Source organism: Periplaneta americana, chromosome 2, assembly GCF_040183065.1.
Source record: "Periplaneta americana isolate PAMFEO1 chromosome 2, P.americana_PAMFEO1_priV1, whole genome shotgun sequence".
Lineage (NCBI taxonomy): Eukaryota > Metazoa > Arthropoda > Insecta > Blattodea > Blattidae > Periplaneta > Periplaneta americana.
The window spans coordinates 9305411-9321910 of NC_091118.1; the positions used below are offsets into that span (position 1 = coordinate 9305411).

Sequence of the window (16500 nt, forward strand, 5' to 3'; positions counted from 1 at the left end):
TAGTGAAAGGATCAGAGAGAGAGTTTCCCAACCGAACACAAGATCGTCTGTTGGTTAAATAGTTAAATAGTAATATCACTAATAATAATAATAATAATAATAATAATAATAATAATAATAATAATAATAATAATAATAATAATAATATCACTAATAGTAATAATAATAAGCCACCGGCGTAGCTCTGTCAACTAAGGCGCCTGTCTGCCGATCCGGAGTTGCGTTCGGGCGCGGGTTCGATTCCTGCTTGGGCTGATTACCTGGTTGGGTTTTTTCCGAGGTTTTCTCCAACCGTAAGGCAAATATCAGGTAATCTATGGCGTATTCTTGACCTCATTTCGCCAAATACCATCTCGCTATCATCAATCATATCGACACTAAACAACCTCGTAGTTGATTCAGTGTCGTTAAATAATCAAGTAAAAATAATAGGCCTAATAATAATAAGTAATAATAATAATAATAATAATAATAATAATAATTATTATTATTATTATTATTATTATTATTATTATAACGTTAATACTGATAGTAATAATGATAAGATAGAATATTTCAAAAGTCAGTTCAAACATTAAACAGCTATAAATATTATAATATTTCTGATAGGGAAAAAACAAAAACATCACAGTGTTGGGCAAACAACGGGGTTTACAAAACATTAGGAAGATGTCCGCCGTTCTCTTGTTCAACGTACAGCATTCTATCTGCGACACCATGCACAGCATTTTGCAGATAATGTCTCGGAATATTGACAATTTCTTGCGAGATGGCACCTTTCAGTTGCAGTAGGGTTGTTGGATGTGTCAGGAAAAGTCGTTCTTTAAGGTAACCCACAAGGAAAAATCTGCCGGATTGAAACCTAGAGATCGCGGAGGCCACATTGTTGGAAAGTGCCTACTAATGACTTTGGTCGGAAAACGAATCTCAATTACGCGTGTTAACTCCAACATTAATTTTTTTAGTAGGTTATTTTACGACGCTTTATCAACATTTTAGGTTATTTAGCGTCTGAATGAGATGAAGGTGATAATGCCGGTGAAATGAGTCCGGGGTCCAGCACCGAAAGTTACCCGCATTTGCTCATATTGAGTTGAGGGAAAACCCCGGAAAAAACCTCAACCAGGTAACTTGTCCCGACCGGGAGTCGAACCCGGGCCACCTGGTTTCCCGGCCAGACGCGCTAACCGTTACTCCACAGGTGTAGACAATAATGGAATAAGACAGACCGTTACAGTAAAGGGGGAGCGCTACTACAGCATGTTACAGAACTTCGTCATCCCTAGACTGAGGAATCACGATATGGAAAACATAATCTTCATGCAAGATGGCGCTCCACCCCAAATCCTTATCCCTGCAAAAGAATTGATTACACAGATGTTCGGCGATCGTGTCATCAATGGAATTGTGTTTTCTTTCTGTAAACGGACCCAGGGAAACTTATTTTTACGTAATTGCGCTCGAGTGGCCAAAATTTGTACTACTAGGTTCAAAAAGTTCCCGGAATTTTACTACCATTTTTCGTATTAATATATAACAAGGGATATTATACATTTGTTTTGTTGGTAACATTCATGATGTCATTTCCTTAAAGTTTGTTGATAATGGCAATTATTGGTTTTGAGTTGTAGGCAATTGTTTATCATAGTGTTTTGTTTGTTCGTCGCATTTTGTAATTATGTCCACAGAGCAAAGTACAAACATCAAGTTCTGTGTTTTGCTGGGGACATGATCAGTATGGCTGATGAAGATGGTGATTTCTTAAACAAAATGAAACTGGTGATACTTGTACGACCCAGTCCCTAAACGACAGTCATCTGAGTGGAAATCGAAAACATCTCCTCGGAAGCAAAAATTTCCTAGGGACACTTCCAAAGGCAAAGTTATTTTAAATGTTATGTTTTATTTAACGACGCTCGCAACTGCAGAGGTTATATCAGCATCGCCGGATGTGCCGGAATTTTGTCCCGCAGGAGTTCTTTCACATGCCAGTAAATCTACTGACATGAGCCTGTCGCATTTAAGCACACTTAAAGCAAAGTTATTTTGGAAGTTTTCTTCGACTCTCAGGGTCTCATGCACCATCAGTTCATTCCAGAAGGTCGTACTGTAACGAAAGAATTGTACGTAGAAACCCTCCGTCGCCTCTGGGACGCAGTGAGAAGGAAACGTCCAGAAAAGTGGGTAGAAAACAACTGGTTCCTTATGCATGACAATGCACCTGCTCATCGCGCAATTATTGTAAAGAATTTTCTTGCCAGGCACAACATAACTGCTTTGGATCACCCACCATACTCTCCTGATCTCTCACCACCTGATTACTTTCTGTTTCCCCGTCTGAAAAGTCATCTGAAAGGACGGAGATTCAATGCTGAAGAGGTTATCGCAAACGCGACGAGAGCACTAAGACGGGTTTCACAAAATGGCTTCCAGGCCTGCTTCCAGGAACTCTACACGCGTTGGCAAAAGTGTGTTGTTGCGGAAGGCAACTATTTTGAAGGGAATGCTGTAGAATAGTGTTTAAGGTACGTTGTTTCTATGATACTAGCAAATTCCGGGAACTTTTTGAACCTAGTATGTATAAGCACTTGTTTTGACATTATTAACATGGCGGAAGTAAAAAACAATTTTTTATCTATCCTCATAAGAATGTTTGCTTGTTAGAAGCATATTTTGCCCCACTGCATGTTCCTTCCACTCTTAAAAATAGCTTTCCAAGTACTTTTTCTGGATCGACTTCAGCTTTCTCGTTGCTACCTTCTTCATCTCGTCTATCACCTACAATTCCTTCCCTTTTAACGGATATTTTAGCTCTACGAAAAGCCAGAGGTTGAAGGGATCCAAATTTGGACTTTATGAGGACTGACAGATATAGGCGACGCCATGTTTTGCCATGAAAATGGGCAGGCACACTACACAATAACTGTCGACATTCTATTTGATCTGCACCTACCTGGCGGCGTTCTCAGGACCTGCAGCATGGACAGCCGACGCGCCCTGAAATTACAGCAACCAGTTCCATCAAATAGCACACACATATTTCCACTATGACTTACAATAGACAGAGTAATGTATTAGCTTGAATCTGGTTCGATCCGAAGTTTTCAGATGTTTTACACAGAAAAATAAAAATAAATCAGTATAATAACATAATACGACCCAATTTTGAAAATGTTCTAGAATTTTAAAAACGTACAAATTTAGCGTTCTTTTCAAGGTTTCAATTCTAGTCTTTAGTAATATCTTCTAGTTCGATATGAAATTAATATCACCCTAAGTTTTCAGATGTTCCACACGGAAAAATAAAAATAAATTAATACAAGTTAATAATATAGTACGACCCAATTTTGAAAATGTCATAGAATTGAAAAAAAAAACGTAGAAATTTAGCACTATTTTCAAGTTTTTATTTCTTGTCTTTTTCACGTCCCCCTGCGACTGCATTATGGGTATTCACTCGCCACTGACATGGAAGGTTGCTTCGTCAGAAAATACCCATCTATTCAAGAAGCATCTTGTTTATTCGGTCGTTGCTGAGTGTTTAGTAGCTACTTCCGAAAGCGGAGAAGTGGGGCTAGGGGAAGCTAACCTCGCGACCTATGCGTGCGATATGCCGACCTGAGATAACGTTATGTATCATCCGTTCAAAAACATTACCGCTCCATAGTCTGTACAGATCTTTTATTAAATCTCTACCTCTGTGCAACGTCACAGTTTGCGTTTAGAAGGAAGAGAAATAACAAAATGTTTAATGTTTTTTTTTTAATATTATGCTAAACAGCATGAGGTTTCTTTGGAAGATATTACTAATGAAAATAAATTCTCTAAAGAGCAAAGCCATCAGATTTACAAGGAAAAGAAATAAAATAATCGCATCGTATACGCTAGGGGGTGAAACCATTCCGGAAGTTAACAAATGTAAATACCTCGGAATAACATTTAGCAGCGATCTCGGCTGGGGGGAACACGTTACTGACACAGCGGGAAAAGCATGGAGAGCGTTACACTTTGTGATGAGGGTACTAAGAAAAGGCTCTGACAAATCCAAAGAGATTGCATATAAATCACTAATACGTCCAGTAATGGAATATGGTGCTGCATGTTGGGATCCTTACAGATTAGAACATATTATGACACTGGAAAAGATTAAAAAACTGGCTCTCAAGTGTTGTCGGAAAAATTCACCATTAAAATGGGACACACTCACGGACAGGAGAACGTGAATTCGATTATGCGCACTGTTCAAAACATACAGAGGTGAGCCTGCCTGGAGAGAAATAAAAAATAGGTTGCAACCGCCAAATTACTCTTCAAGGAACGACCACTCATATAAACTGAGGGAAAAAAGACAGAGGACGGATACTGGAAAGTTTTCTTTTCTCAATCGTACTATCAGGGACTGGAATGCTTTACCTGCAGACTTACTAAAGGCTTTACCAACAACCAAAAACGTATTTAAAAATAGGCTTAAGTACTTTACTAATAGACGGTAATTATACACAGTATTTAAAGGGTGTAAATGATATGTTGTTATTGAAGTGTTGTATCAGTGAAGAATTATGTTGTGTCAGTGAAGTGTGTTGTCAGTGAAGTGTGTTGTGTCAGTGAAGTGTGTTGTGTAAGTGAAACGTGTTCTTGTCAGGGAAGCTTTATAGTTTATAGTGGCAGTGCAAAATATTTGAACAGTGAAATGTTTTTGAAGTGTTAGTGAAATCAGGATAGAATCAGTGAAATGTGTCGTAGTTCCAGTGCAGTGAGTGAGTTGACAGCGAAATGAGTGTAATGTGGAAAGGTACTTGTGCAGATATGAACATATCATACTCGTGGGTTTTAGTTCGAACTTAGATTTAAGATACAAATTAGATTTATTTTAAATGTTATTTTAAGTGATCGTGCTTAATTTAATTTAGCATATTCCCTATTATTATTATTATTATTATTATTATTATTATTATTATTATTATTATTATTATTATTATATTAATTATTGGTATTATTAACTGTATTTTTTTAATTAATAAGTTTATTATTGTCATTATTGAGTGTAATTAGTTACCACTGCCACCGGGTATATACCCATTGCAGTGTGAATAAATACATACATACATACATACATACATACATACATACATACATACATACATACATACATATACAAGGAGCGGATTCCTATGTAATTAAATATTATTTTTGCGTGTGATAAAACACAATTAACAAAGTTAAAAATTCCGAACATGAAGTTTCAAGTTCAAAACCCGAATTTTATTTCACATAAAAACACATAGTCTATTTTCACAAAAAAATTATGTAAATACATATTTTCAGGAAATCTATTATAAACACATAAATCTTGGAGTTTTTTTACTTAAATAATTTTTTACAAGAACTTTTAAACATTTTAAAACTAAATCAATTATGTAACTCAGAAGTACGTTATCTTTTTAAGAATTCTTGGTTGCTTCGTGTTTCTAAGCGCTGTGTGATCCATTTTTGTAATAGTGTCGCCTCAAGTTCTGAGAACTGCTAGGCAGCATATCAGTGTTATATTAGAGAATAAATTAACATGGACAAAGAGAAGCGATCTTGTAACACATAACTAGGAATGTTTATTGTTGCTGAAGAAGATTTCATTCAACGCTTTGTTTGTGAAACAAAACAGATAAGAGGTCGGGTATGAACATTACTTAATTTAAACAAATCTCTCGCCTCTCGCTCATGTCTATCGAGTAAGGCAATATATCTTGTTGTGATTCCCTGTTATCGGGCTTCGTCAATCGATATCCTTCAAGATATACTGAAAGATGGTTGTTTAAAAAAGATTTGGCTTTCCTATTAGCAAATCTAAGCTTTTTGTGTGACACCATGAAAAAAAACTAGAAACATCCAAAAACCTGTTGTCTGAAACAGGGAGGTGCGTGCCGTGAGAATTAAACTAGACTCACTACCAGGTTCAGAAGTACAAGTACTAAGGGACAAATTCCAGAATGTGTTTGGGAAGAACAGTGGATATAAAAAAAATGTGTAAAGTTGCTCAAGTATTGGAGGATGTGCCTGTAGTTGAAATTGACGGTGTATGTGTTTGTGAAATTCCTCTCTTTAATATGCACGTCTGACGTCCTGTGATGTGGAAAGATCGTTTTCACAGTATAAGTTGTTGTTCAGAGATAATCGACATGCATTTGTGATGGAGAATTTGGAGATGACCTTTGTTGTTCACTGCAATTCTCGGCCAACTACTAGCACTCAAGTGTGGTTGGTGAGCACCTAGTAACTTTTTTTTTTTTTCCAAGCTAAGTAAGGTATTTTTGTCATATTTAAAAATATATATTTTTTTATTTTTAACAAATATTTTCGTACTTTTTAGCACATAAAAATAAATACATTTAAATTTTTTAGCACATAAAAATCCGCTCCCTAGATATTACAGGATCGAAGACTCATTCGAGAACGACCGAACATTTTTAATTGGCGTTTCAGGAACATCACAAAAGTTAAACGCTTTAGAGCAGAACAAAGACAAGTTATCTCTATGAGCCTTCGATAGATACCGATTTGATTTTCCGAAAATGGTGGCAGAAAAGAAAAGATGTTAGAAGGAAATAAGTCTAGAAAGCTTATAATAGTAGATATAGGATTCGAAACTAAATTTCTTGATGCTGGTCTTCTCATTTATAAAGATGGCTCAACTACAGGTGACTACCACCAAGAAATGAACTGCACCAGCTTCGAGAAATGGTTGAGGGAGCGAGTAACTCCAAACTTGCCACCTGCCTCTGTAACAGTGCGAGTCTACTGTGGACGAAATAATTCGAGTAAGTCGAGATCATGAAAGTGGTAGTGCTCATGGCGGTGGTAGTAGTGGAATGAAAGTGCTAGTGCTAGTGATAACTCTGTCTTAGCTATGCCTTTGGAGTGAAAAGCGCATTGTTTTATGTTTTATGTGAGCGTAATAACATTTATATAAAGTTAGACTGTTGTATATAAATATACAAGGACATCATTTTATTTTTACTTCAATTTTTATTGTACCTTAGTTTTTGAATGTACTTCACTCCCACCCCCTCTACTAATGAAGTTCAACCGTCCTCCACACCGCATATACAGTCATAGTAGCCTTACGGTCATAGTAAACAGTACGTTCCAAAAATATGTTCGCGTTTTACAGTGACGAAAGAGCTTTCAATATTGAATCATTTTCGCACAGGTACTGTCGTCCGTTTGCCTACGTCGCATCCCGGTTTCCCCCACCAGCTTTTATTCGCCAGCTAGTGGCTGGGCTGTCTTAGCTCTTTTCTGAGAACATTAATTTCTGTTAGGAACTGGACGTCTACGTAATATTATGCAACTGTTTAAAATAACTTAAATAAAAGGGCCTCGTTAAGTAATTAAATGTCACGTGATTTCCCTCCTTTCTACGACCCTACGAAATAACCACTTGGACGGACAGTAGATAGTATGTCTGAGTAATTTTATCTTTTCGGATCGGGCAGAAGTGAAGATTGAATTTACAGTACGTGAGGTACTCTTTTATAGAGTAGGTACAGAATTATTTCAACATGAGTTACTAGTACGAAGGACGAAACTGGTAATTGGAATTAGGTACAATAGTCTATAGTGCGATAATATGCACATTAGAACTGAAGCCTGTATCGAAATGAACGGCCACCATTTAAAACAAATGTGTTTAAATATCCATATTATGATTATTTTTCAATTTAACTTCATTCTCCATATTGTACGCTAATGTGCTGTAGACAGTATAATATACACTGCATAATGAATACGTCCACATGGACAGCTCAGTTCGTGAGTAAAAACACTCACTGTTAATACTGTACTGTATTTTGATTAAACAAAAACCTAATGAAAATGATTAAACTCAAAAGCGCAATATTTCCTAGTTTTCGTAAATGGATGAACTAATTTTCTTCCCACCTGTACCTAGTGAAGTGATTTGTTTGTATATTACGCCAGTATCATCGAACTCCAGTCGTGGAAGGGGGAAGGAAACGGCGTTGATCCAAAGGTATAGGCAAGTTAATATTAAAAACGTTAGTAAAAATAAAATGATGCCCCTGTAGTTGGGGTGTGATATAAGCAGAAATATGAGCTGTTGTCAGGAAGTCAAGAGGAGGATAGCAATGGCAAAAATAAGCTTTTAATAGAATAATGACTATCTTCTGCGGACCCCTGGAAAAATAACTAAGGAAGAGACTAGTGAAGTACTTTGTGTGGAGTGTGGCATTGTATGGGGCAGACACATGGACATTACGACGAAGTGAAGAGAAGACACTAGAAGCATTTGAAATGTGGATATGGAGAAGAATAGAGCGTGTGAAGTGGACAGACAGAATAATAAATGAAGCTGTGTTGGGAAGAGTGGGTGAAGAAAGAATAATGCTGAAACTGATCAGGAAGAGGAAAAGGAATTGGCTGTGTCACTCACTAAGAAGAAACTACTAAAGGATCCACTGGAAGCAATAGTAAACGGAAGAAAAGTTCGGGGCAGAAGAAGATATCAGATGATGGACGACATTAAGATACATGGATCATATGCGGAGGCTAAGAGGAAGAGGCTAGTGAAGATTCGAGATTGTTGGGTTTGCATTGAAATACCCGGCCTTAAGCTATATATATATATATATATATATATATATATATATATATATATATATATAATTTTGTGCGAGATCGTGCGTATTTGCTTGTTTTCCGCACAGAACCAATAAGCGGTAAGTGTGAAATACCACATTCAGTATTCCCAACGTAACACACATAACAATTTCCCTCTTCTTACCGCTTAAGCGCGACATTCATTTTACTGCTTTAGGCTTTTAACATATTATTTTTAGAGACGTTTAACATAGTAATAATTATAAATTGGAAACTTACCACTGCAATTTCACCTAAATTGCAATGTTAATTATTGTTTTTAAATATTTGCAAAAATTAAGTAAAGTCTACTACTCCACGAAACTTATTGCATTCCTGATACAAGTAACATTAAGGAAGCCGTGAAAAAATCAACAAGATTCCAGATGCCGATGTTATTACTGCAATATGTTATATAAATAATATTGTTAAAATATTAAAATGAAAAATAAATCATTACATAACCTTACCGTTTGTTTTAAGTTCGCATTTATAGACTGGGGGGAAAAAAAGACAGACGTATATCACGGTCTGCTGGAGTATAGTAAACACAGAAAACATTTTATAGCAACAATGTTGAAGAAAGATATTTTGGTTTTCCGAAGTTGCCGTCATTAAACAGAAGCCAAAATGGAGATTTCATTGCAAATAATTAGACATTCGTCTTTCAGGTATGTAATAAACGATCTTCGCACAGAATAATGTACGATACACGAGCGGTATGTTTGTTTTCATGTTCTCGGAAATTAAAAAAGCTCAACTACGTTTCGCTTTTTCAATCTTTTCTTCGAACATGAAAACGTCAACATACCGCTCTTGTAACGTATATTACTATTCGAGAATGTAAAAAATGGTATTTAAGTGCTAATTCACACAATATTCAACTTGGATAGTCTACGTCTACATTTGTATTTTACATTGCTTAAAGGTCAATAACGTCGTAAGGATCTGTGCAATAGAAAACACTTGGCAATGAACTTATGATCAAAAATAAAGACTTGCCACTACATCCATAGAGCGTAGTCTTGTTATCCTTATCGGAATTCTAATATACTTGTGCTGCACATGTAGAGTAAATGTTTTTTGTACGCTAGTAGAGCCCGGACGATAAGTTATGGCACCGGCGCGAGGGACGCATTTTAGTTCGTTTGCTTGGACTCGCCCTCACACTCAACTGGAGGGGTGTTGGGTCAGTTGGTTACTAGCATTCCGAGTGTTTAGATCGTTCTGCTACTACCGCTATTGCTAATACTGAAAACATTGTCCTTCTGAGCGCCCTCATTATGGCATTGTCTAAGGTGTGAAATCATAGAGTAGTTCATAGTCAAGGACATGAAATAGGATACAATGTATGGAAATTCATGTCAGAAGAGGCTGTAAACGGAATACCAATTCCATTGAAAAGCGTGTGTGCAAGAGTACTGGCTGCCACTGGTATTTCAAAGCGAACCTTTGCAAGAATCAGGAAAGAAGAGTAAAATATTGAGTCAGGAACAGCAGATTCTTTCTCCAGTCCGTAGAAATCACAGCCGAAGAAGAAGATTGTTGCAGCTGTAGACAGTTTTGATGAGGAAGTCATAAGAAGACTCATCTATAATTTCTACGCTACGCATAAGCAGAGGCTGACTCTGCAATCGCTTCTTCCGAGAATGGATGTCAGTGTATGATAATGTGAAGAAAGTAGAGAACAATTACACTGAAAGTGAGCACGTGATGGACAGTATTTTTTAGAACATTTCCATAAACTTAGGGACATCTGATTCCAGCACAGATCAGTTACATAGATATACATACTTTGTAGACAAAATACTTAAGAAAAAAGCTCCCATAAAGATGATAATAAAATTAGTAAATAATAATACTAGTAATAACTGAGTGAAAAGAGAGACGATGTTGAGATTGATGGATTAATATTAAATTATTATTAGTAGTATAATTAGTGCAGGTCATGTTGATATAGTAACCAAGATAAAATAGAAAAATACACTTCGGATAGAAATAAACTTGTTTTACAATACATGGTACATAATATATATACAGGGAAGTCTCTCATATAAATTTTTATGCTCGACCATGCCGAAATGTAGTAATTATACACCTGGTAGCAGTCCTTTAATGCATGTCATTAAAGTACACCTATGCATTAAAGTTCAGGTTTTCGATTATTCTCGGATATACAATCGAAAGACGAGGGAAAAGTCACGCAGACTGGAAATCCAATACTGTCGCAGAAGGTTATGTTCTGTTACTATAATAATTAGCGTTAATTGTAAATAATATTCAAATAAATTCAATTTGTCATCTCGTTTGTCAATTCTAAACCAATTTCCAGGTTATACATTCTCTGCATTACATCAAGGTCAATGGCATTATTGTTCCTCGGAAAAAATCAATACTTTCGCGTCTGCGCACATCTCACAATTTCAAGCTATGAACAAGGTCACTTCCGATCTTCAGTCAGATACAAATAAAATGAAGATTTCTGAATAATTTAAAGTTAGAAATATGGTCTGATTCGGACGGAGAATAAGAATAGATTATAAAGATGGAATAGCGGGCGTAATTTCATTACGTACCTTCGGACTCTTAAGTAGGAAAGTGGTGATACTAAGATAAGACGAATGTTTTTGGAAAGAGATGAAACGCATATGCCTGCTGCTCTGAGCTTGAGAACAGTAACCCTAACAACCCCCACTCCTCTACCCTGCTGGCCGGCAATTTAAAACTTCGCGTAGGTTGGTGCCAACAACTCATCCTGCCTAAGGTTTTCCGTGGTTTTCCTAAGGCGCTAAGACAAATGTCGGGATGAGCCCTAAAAGAAATGGGCCACGGACCTGCACTCATATCCCCATGAATCTCCCTAATTACTCTAAATTAATTAATAATTACATCCCTCCCCTCTCTTCGTAATTGAGTCACCATAAAGCCAAATGGCTGGTCTCTAAATTGAGACGATTCAACAAGGCTCATGACAACAATCACCTCCTACATAATAGCCAAATTGGCTAGTCTCTTATATATGAGACAACTCATCCTGCCTAAGGTATTCCGTGGTTTTCCTAAGGCGTAAGACAAATGTCGGGATGAGCCCTATAAGAAATGGGCCACGGACCTATATGCCCTTCCCCATATATATTCCCCTTTCTTGTAAACGACGTATGCCCTAGTTCAGAACCTATAAATTGTCTATTAAATATACGAGGTCACTCAATTAGTCGCAATTTGAAAGGACGGAGACCTCTCAAATTGCAGATTTAGATTTCACGGCGCTTCTTCCGACGGCCTTCACATGCTTTGTCATCGAACAACAGATGACAGCGTCTTGCCATCCTAACGGCAAACACCAGTCATCTCCTCCTCGCCCCGTCCTGTGATCACTTGATCAAATCTCCGTCCCTCTCGCGTATGTTGTACCTAAGAGGTTACGTCCATTTTCGGCATTCCCCTTCAAAATTTTCTAGAGCTTCTTCAGTGGAGCAGCGTAACCCGGAGTGAGACTAGTGGCCAACAGGCTTGGAGCTTACATATTTAGTTTTGTACAGCCCCCAACCCCTTAAAAGGACGCGTTTTGCGTACCTTTTAAATTTGTCCTCCCAATTCTCTTTCGATTTTTCGATTTTCGTGCCAATAACATAGGCCTATCGTCTCAGCTCCAACCCTGTAGATTGTTGTGAATACATCTCGCTTACCGCGATTACATCATAATCAGGACTATGGAGTCCAGCTCTCTATTAAACGCGGCCCTACAATACGTTCTTTTGTTTCTTACGCGGTAACAATGATATAAACCTCCTGTGCTTCAGTATCACATTGGAACTGAAATGAATTCTACAGCACTCCCTTTATAAATTTTATAAGCATTTTATTTTATGTCCTCCCAATCGGATCACACTGTATAATCATTGTGATGAAATGCGAATGCAGTTCGAAATGTGGAAGATATCTCAACAGGCGGTTGGGAAAGACACTAAAGAAGCCTACAGATCTAGCAGAGTTCACATCCTGATAGGCATTGCAATCGCGTCGACTAGAATTTTTCTTTCCAAAAATACAAACCGTTGCTGAGTTTGAATACGATAAAACGAGCACGGAATAAGATTTATGTTGGTTTGTAGCAGTTTGCATAGCTAAACACTTCCAACTGATAAGACAAGCCAACTACGGGTTTAAATATGTATTAGCAGGTTATCTATAGTATTTAACAGACTGTCATTTTTTTCGCATTTTTCTGCTAATATAATTATATAAGATTAGTACGCTTATCTTTGCTATTTTTGTCATAGTTTAGAGTAATTACAACGACCTTGAATGCATGCAATGCCGCGGGCGGAGCAGATCTTCGTTTAAAACAGAGAATTACTGCGTGAAACGAAATATTACAGAAAAATCCTCTTTTAAAATACTCCAGGCTTTTATGCATTCTCTTCCCTACAATATACAGGGTGTTAGGTAATATTTTAGAGGTGATCGGGTATAGGATAGACCTACTGAACCACATTATTAAGTTACTTAGTTCATTATTTTGAAAGAACACAAGGAAGTGTTTTTTTTTTTTAATTTGAACTGAAACCCGTCTTTAAAGGCTAAAATGATTTTGGAATTTTCCATTCATCTTCACATGTAGAATCAATACCTAAGCTGCTGATATCTAGGCCTATACGTCATCGAATTGGTGTGTAAATGTAATATTTTATTTGTGCGAGATCGTGCGTATTTGCTTGGTTTTCGCACAAAAACAATCCGCGGAAAGTCTAAAATTCCACATTCAGTATTCCCAACCTAACACACATAACAATTTCCCTTTTCTTACCGCTTAAGTGACATATTGATTTTACTGCTTTAGGCTTTTAACATATTATTTTTAGAGAGTTCAATATAGTAATAATTATAAATTGGAAACTTACCACTGCAATTTCACCTAAATTGCACTGTTAATTATTGTTTTTAAATATTTGCAAAAATTAAGTAAACTCTACAACTCCACTAAAGTTACTGCATTCGTGACGCAAGTAACATTAAGGAAGCCGTGAAAAAATCAACAAGATTCCAGACTCATCATAGACTGGGGGAAAAAAAAAAGATAGACGTATATCACGGCCTGTTGGAGTATAGTAAACACAGAAAACATTTTAAAGCAACAATATTGAAGATAGATATTTTTGTTTTGTAAATTTGCCGTCATTGAACAGAAACCAAGATGGAGATTTCATTGCAACTAATTAGAAATTCCTCTTTCAGGTATGTAATAAACGATCTTCGCACAAAATAATGTACGATACACGAGCGGTATGTTTTCTTTCAATTCTACGTTTCGTTTTTTTCAAACTTTTCCTCGAACATGAAAACTTCAACATACCGCTCTTGTAACGTATATTACTATAAGAATTAAAGTTATAGTTTATGAAAACACACTTGTTCATTTTTACTTTACTATCATTGGTTAAGGAATATGAATTCCTTTTCCTTTAAGCATAACAAAGTTTGAATTGGAACATCCTACAAAGACAGCCACTACTGCTACCATATTCGAACACACGTTACCTTCCTTGCAACCCCTCTATAACTGTTCATACAAGGTCACTCTGATTACTCACTTACAAATAACTTTTAGAGAACCCGGAGGTTCATTGCCGCCCTCACATAAGCCCGCCATCGGTCCCTATCCTGAGCAAGATTAATCCAGTCTCTACCATCATATCCCACCTCCATCAAATACATATTTATATTATCCTCCCATCTATGTCTCGACATTTCCAAAGGTCTTTTTCCCTCTGGCCTGCCAACTAACACTCTATATGCATTTCTGGATTCGCCCATACGTGCTACATACCCTGCCCATCTCAAACGTCTGCATTTAATATTCCTAATTATGTCAGGTGAAGAATACAATGCGTGCAGTTCTGTGTTGTGTAACTTTCTCCATTCTCCTGTAACTTTATCCCTCTTAGCCGCAAATATTTTCCTAAGCACCTTATTCTCAAACACCCTTAATCTCTGTTCCTCTCTCAAAATTGAGAGTACAAGTTTCACAACCATACAGAACAACCGATTATATAACTGTTTTATAAATTCTAACTTTCAGATCTTTTGAGAGCAGACTGGATGACAGAAATTTCTCAACCGAATAATAATAGGCATTTCCCATATTTATTCTGCGTTTAATTTCATCCCGAGTGTCATTTATATTTGTTCCTGTTGCTGCGAGATATTTGAAATTTTCCATCTTTTCAAACGATAAATTTACAATTTCTATGTTTCCATTTCGTACTATGTTCTAGTCAAGAGACATAGTCATATAGGCGTACTTTGTCTTTTCGTGATTTACTTTCGGAGTTTACTTGCTTCAAGTATTATTTCCGTGCTTTCCCTAATCGTTTGTGAATTTTCTCCTAACATATTCATACTACCCGCATAAACAAGCAGTTGATGTAACCCGTTCAATTCCATACCCTCTCTATCATTCTGGACTTTCTTAATGATCTAGAGCAAAGTTAAAAAGTAAAGGTGATAGTGCATCTCCTTGCTTTAGCCTGCAGTGAATTGGAAAAGCATCAGATAGAAACTGACCTATACGGACTCTGCTGTACGTTTCACTAATACACATTTTAATTAATCGAACTAGTTTCTTGGGATACCAAATTCAATAAGATTATTGTATAAAACTTCTCTCTTAACTGAGTCATATACCTTTTTTAAACCTATGAATATTCGTATTTTACATCTCTTTATAACACAAATTCACACTTTTCCAATTTTTTGGAATTACATTATTTTGTAGAATTGTAGTCAGCAGTAATTACTTCCAAACGTCTTGGTCTTTTTCGGTAATAACAGAATTTGTACTTTTTCATTCTCTATAATTTATATTCTACAACAATTTCCATAAGTATCTTTATCTCTCTTTATTTTTTTAAACTTACAGTAAGCTTTGCCTTCTTTTGTTTCCCCGTGATTTCTTTTGTTTCCGCGTGTTGTCAAGGCGACATCGATGTACTGCAAACCAAGTCGCTACAAACGTGGCATGTATTTCTATTTATGTTGTTTGTAGGCCTACCTGAATTTTGTTCCGGGCTGATCTGAGATGACAGAAGTGGACAGGCCTACACAAACTGCATGTCACTCAGAGACAGCCGTGGCTAAACACATGTTGGGCAATGTGTCAAGTCAGACAGGTATGATTTACAGCAGCTGCTTGTTAAAACACAATGTGACAGAAACGATACGATGACGCAAAACAGAGCGGTGTGAACGACGATCAGAGTTCCTGTCACTGACTCAATGAATTTACAAACCCTACATTTATAGACTGTAATGATCGAATGAATGACTGATCGATTGAAAGAATGAATGAGTTAATGAATGAGTAAGTTGGTGAGTGAGTGAATGAGTTAATGTGTGAGTGAGTTAATGAGTGGCTGAGCGAGTGAGTTAATCAGTGAGTGAGTTAATATGTGTGTGAATTAATAAGTGACTGAGTGAGTTAATAAGTGAGCGAGTTAATGAGAGACTGAGTTAATGAGTGGGTGGGTGAATGAGTTAATGAATGGCTGAGAAAGTGAATTAATCAGTGAGTTAATGAGTGTGAGTTAATAAGTGATTGAGTGAGTGAGTTAATGAGTAAGTTTTTGAGTGGCTGAGTGAGTTAATGAGTGACTGAGAGTGAGTTAATGAATAATTGAATGAATTAATGAGTGGGTGACTTCATGAGCGGTGAGTCAATAAGAGACTGAGTGAGTTAGTTAATAAGTGAGTTAATGAGTGGCTGAGTGAATTAATGAGTGGCTCAGTGAGTTAATGAGTGGCTAAGTGAGTTAGTGAGTGGCTGAATCAATTAATGGGTGGATGAAT

At 36.7% G+C, this 16500-nt stretch overlaps 1 long non-coding RNA gene across 1 annotated transcript in view; it reads right to left on the minus strand.

Annotated features, from left to right (window-relative positions):
• Positions 1 to 16500, minus strand: part of LOC138712680 (uncharacterized) — a 253862-nt gene that overhangs the window by 157661 nt on the left and 79701 nt on the right. Inside the window, exon 2 of the long non-coding RNA XR_011335769.1 lies at positions 2954 to 2997. This is a non-coding gene — a long non-coding RNA (uncharacterized lncRNA). The remainder of the gene's footprint in view (positions 1 to 2953; positions 2998 to 16500) is intronic.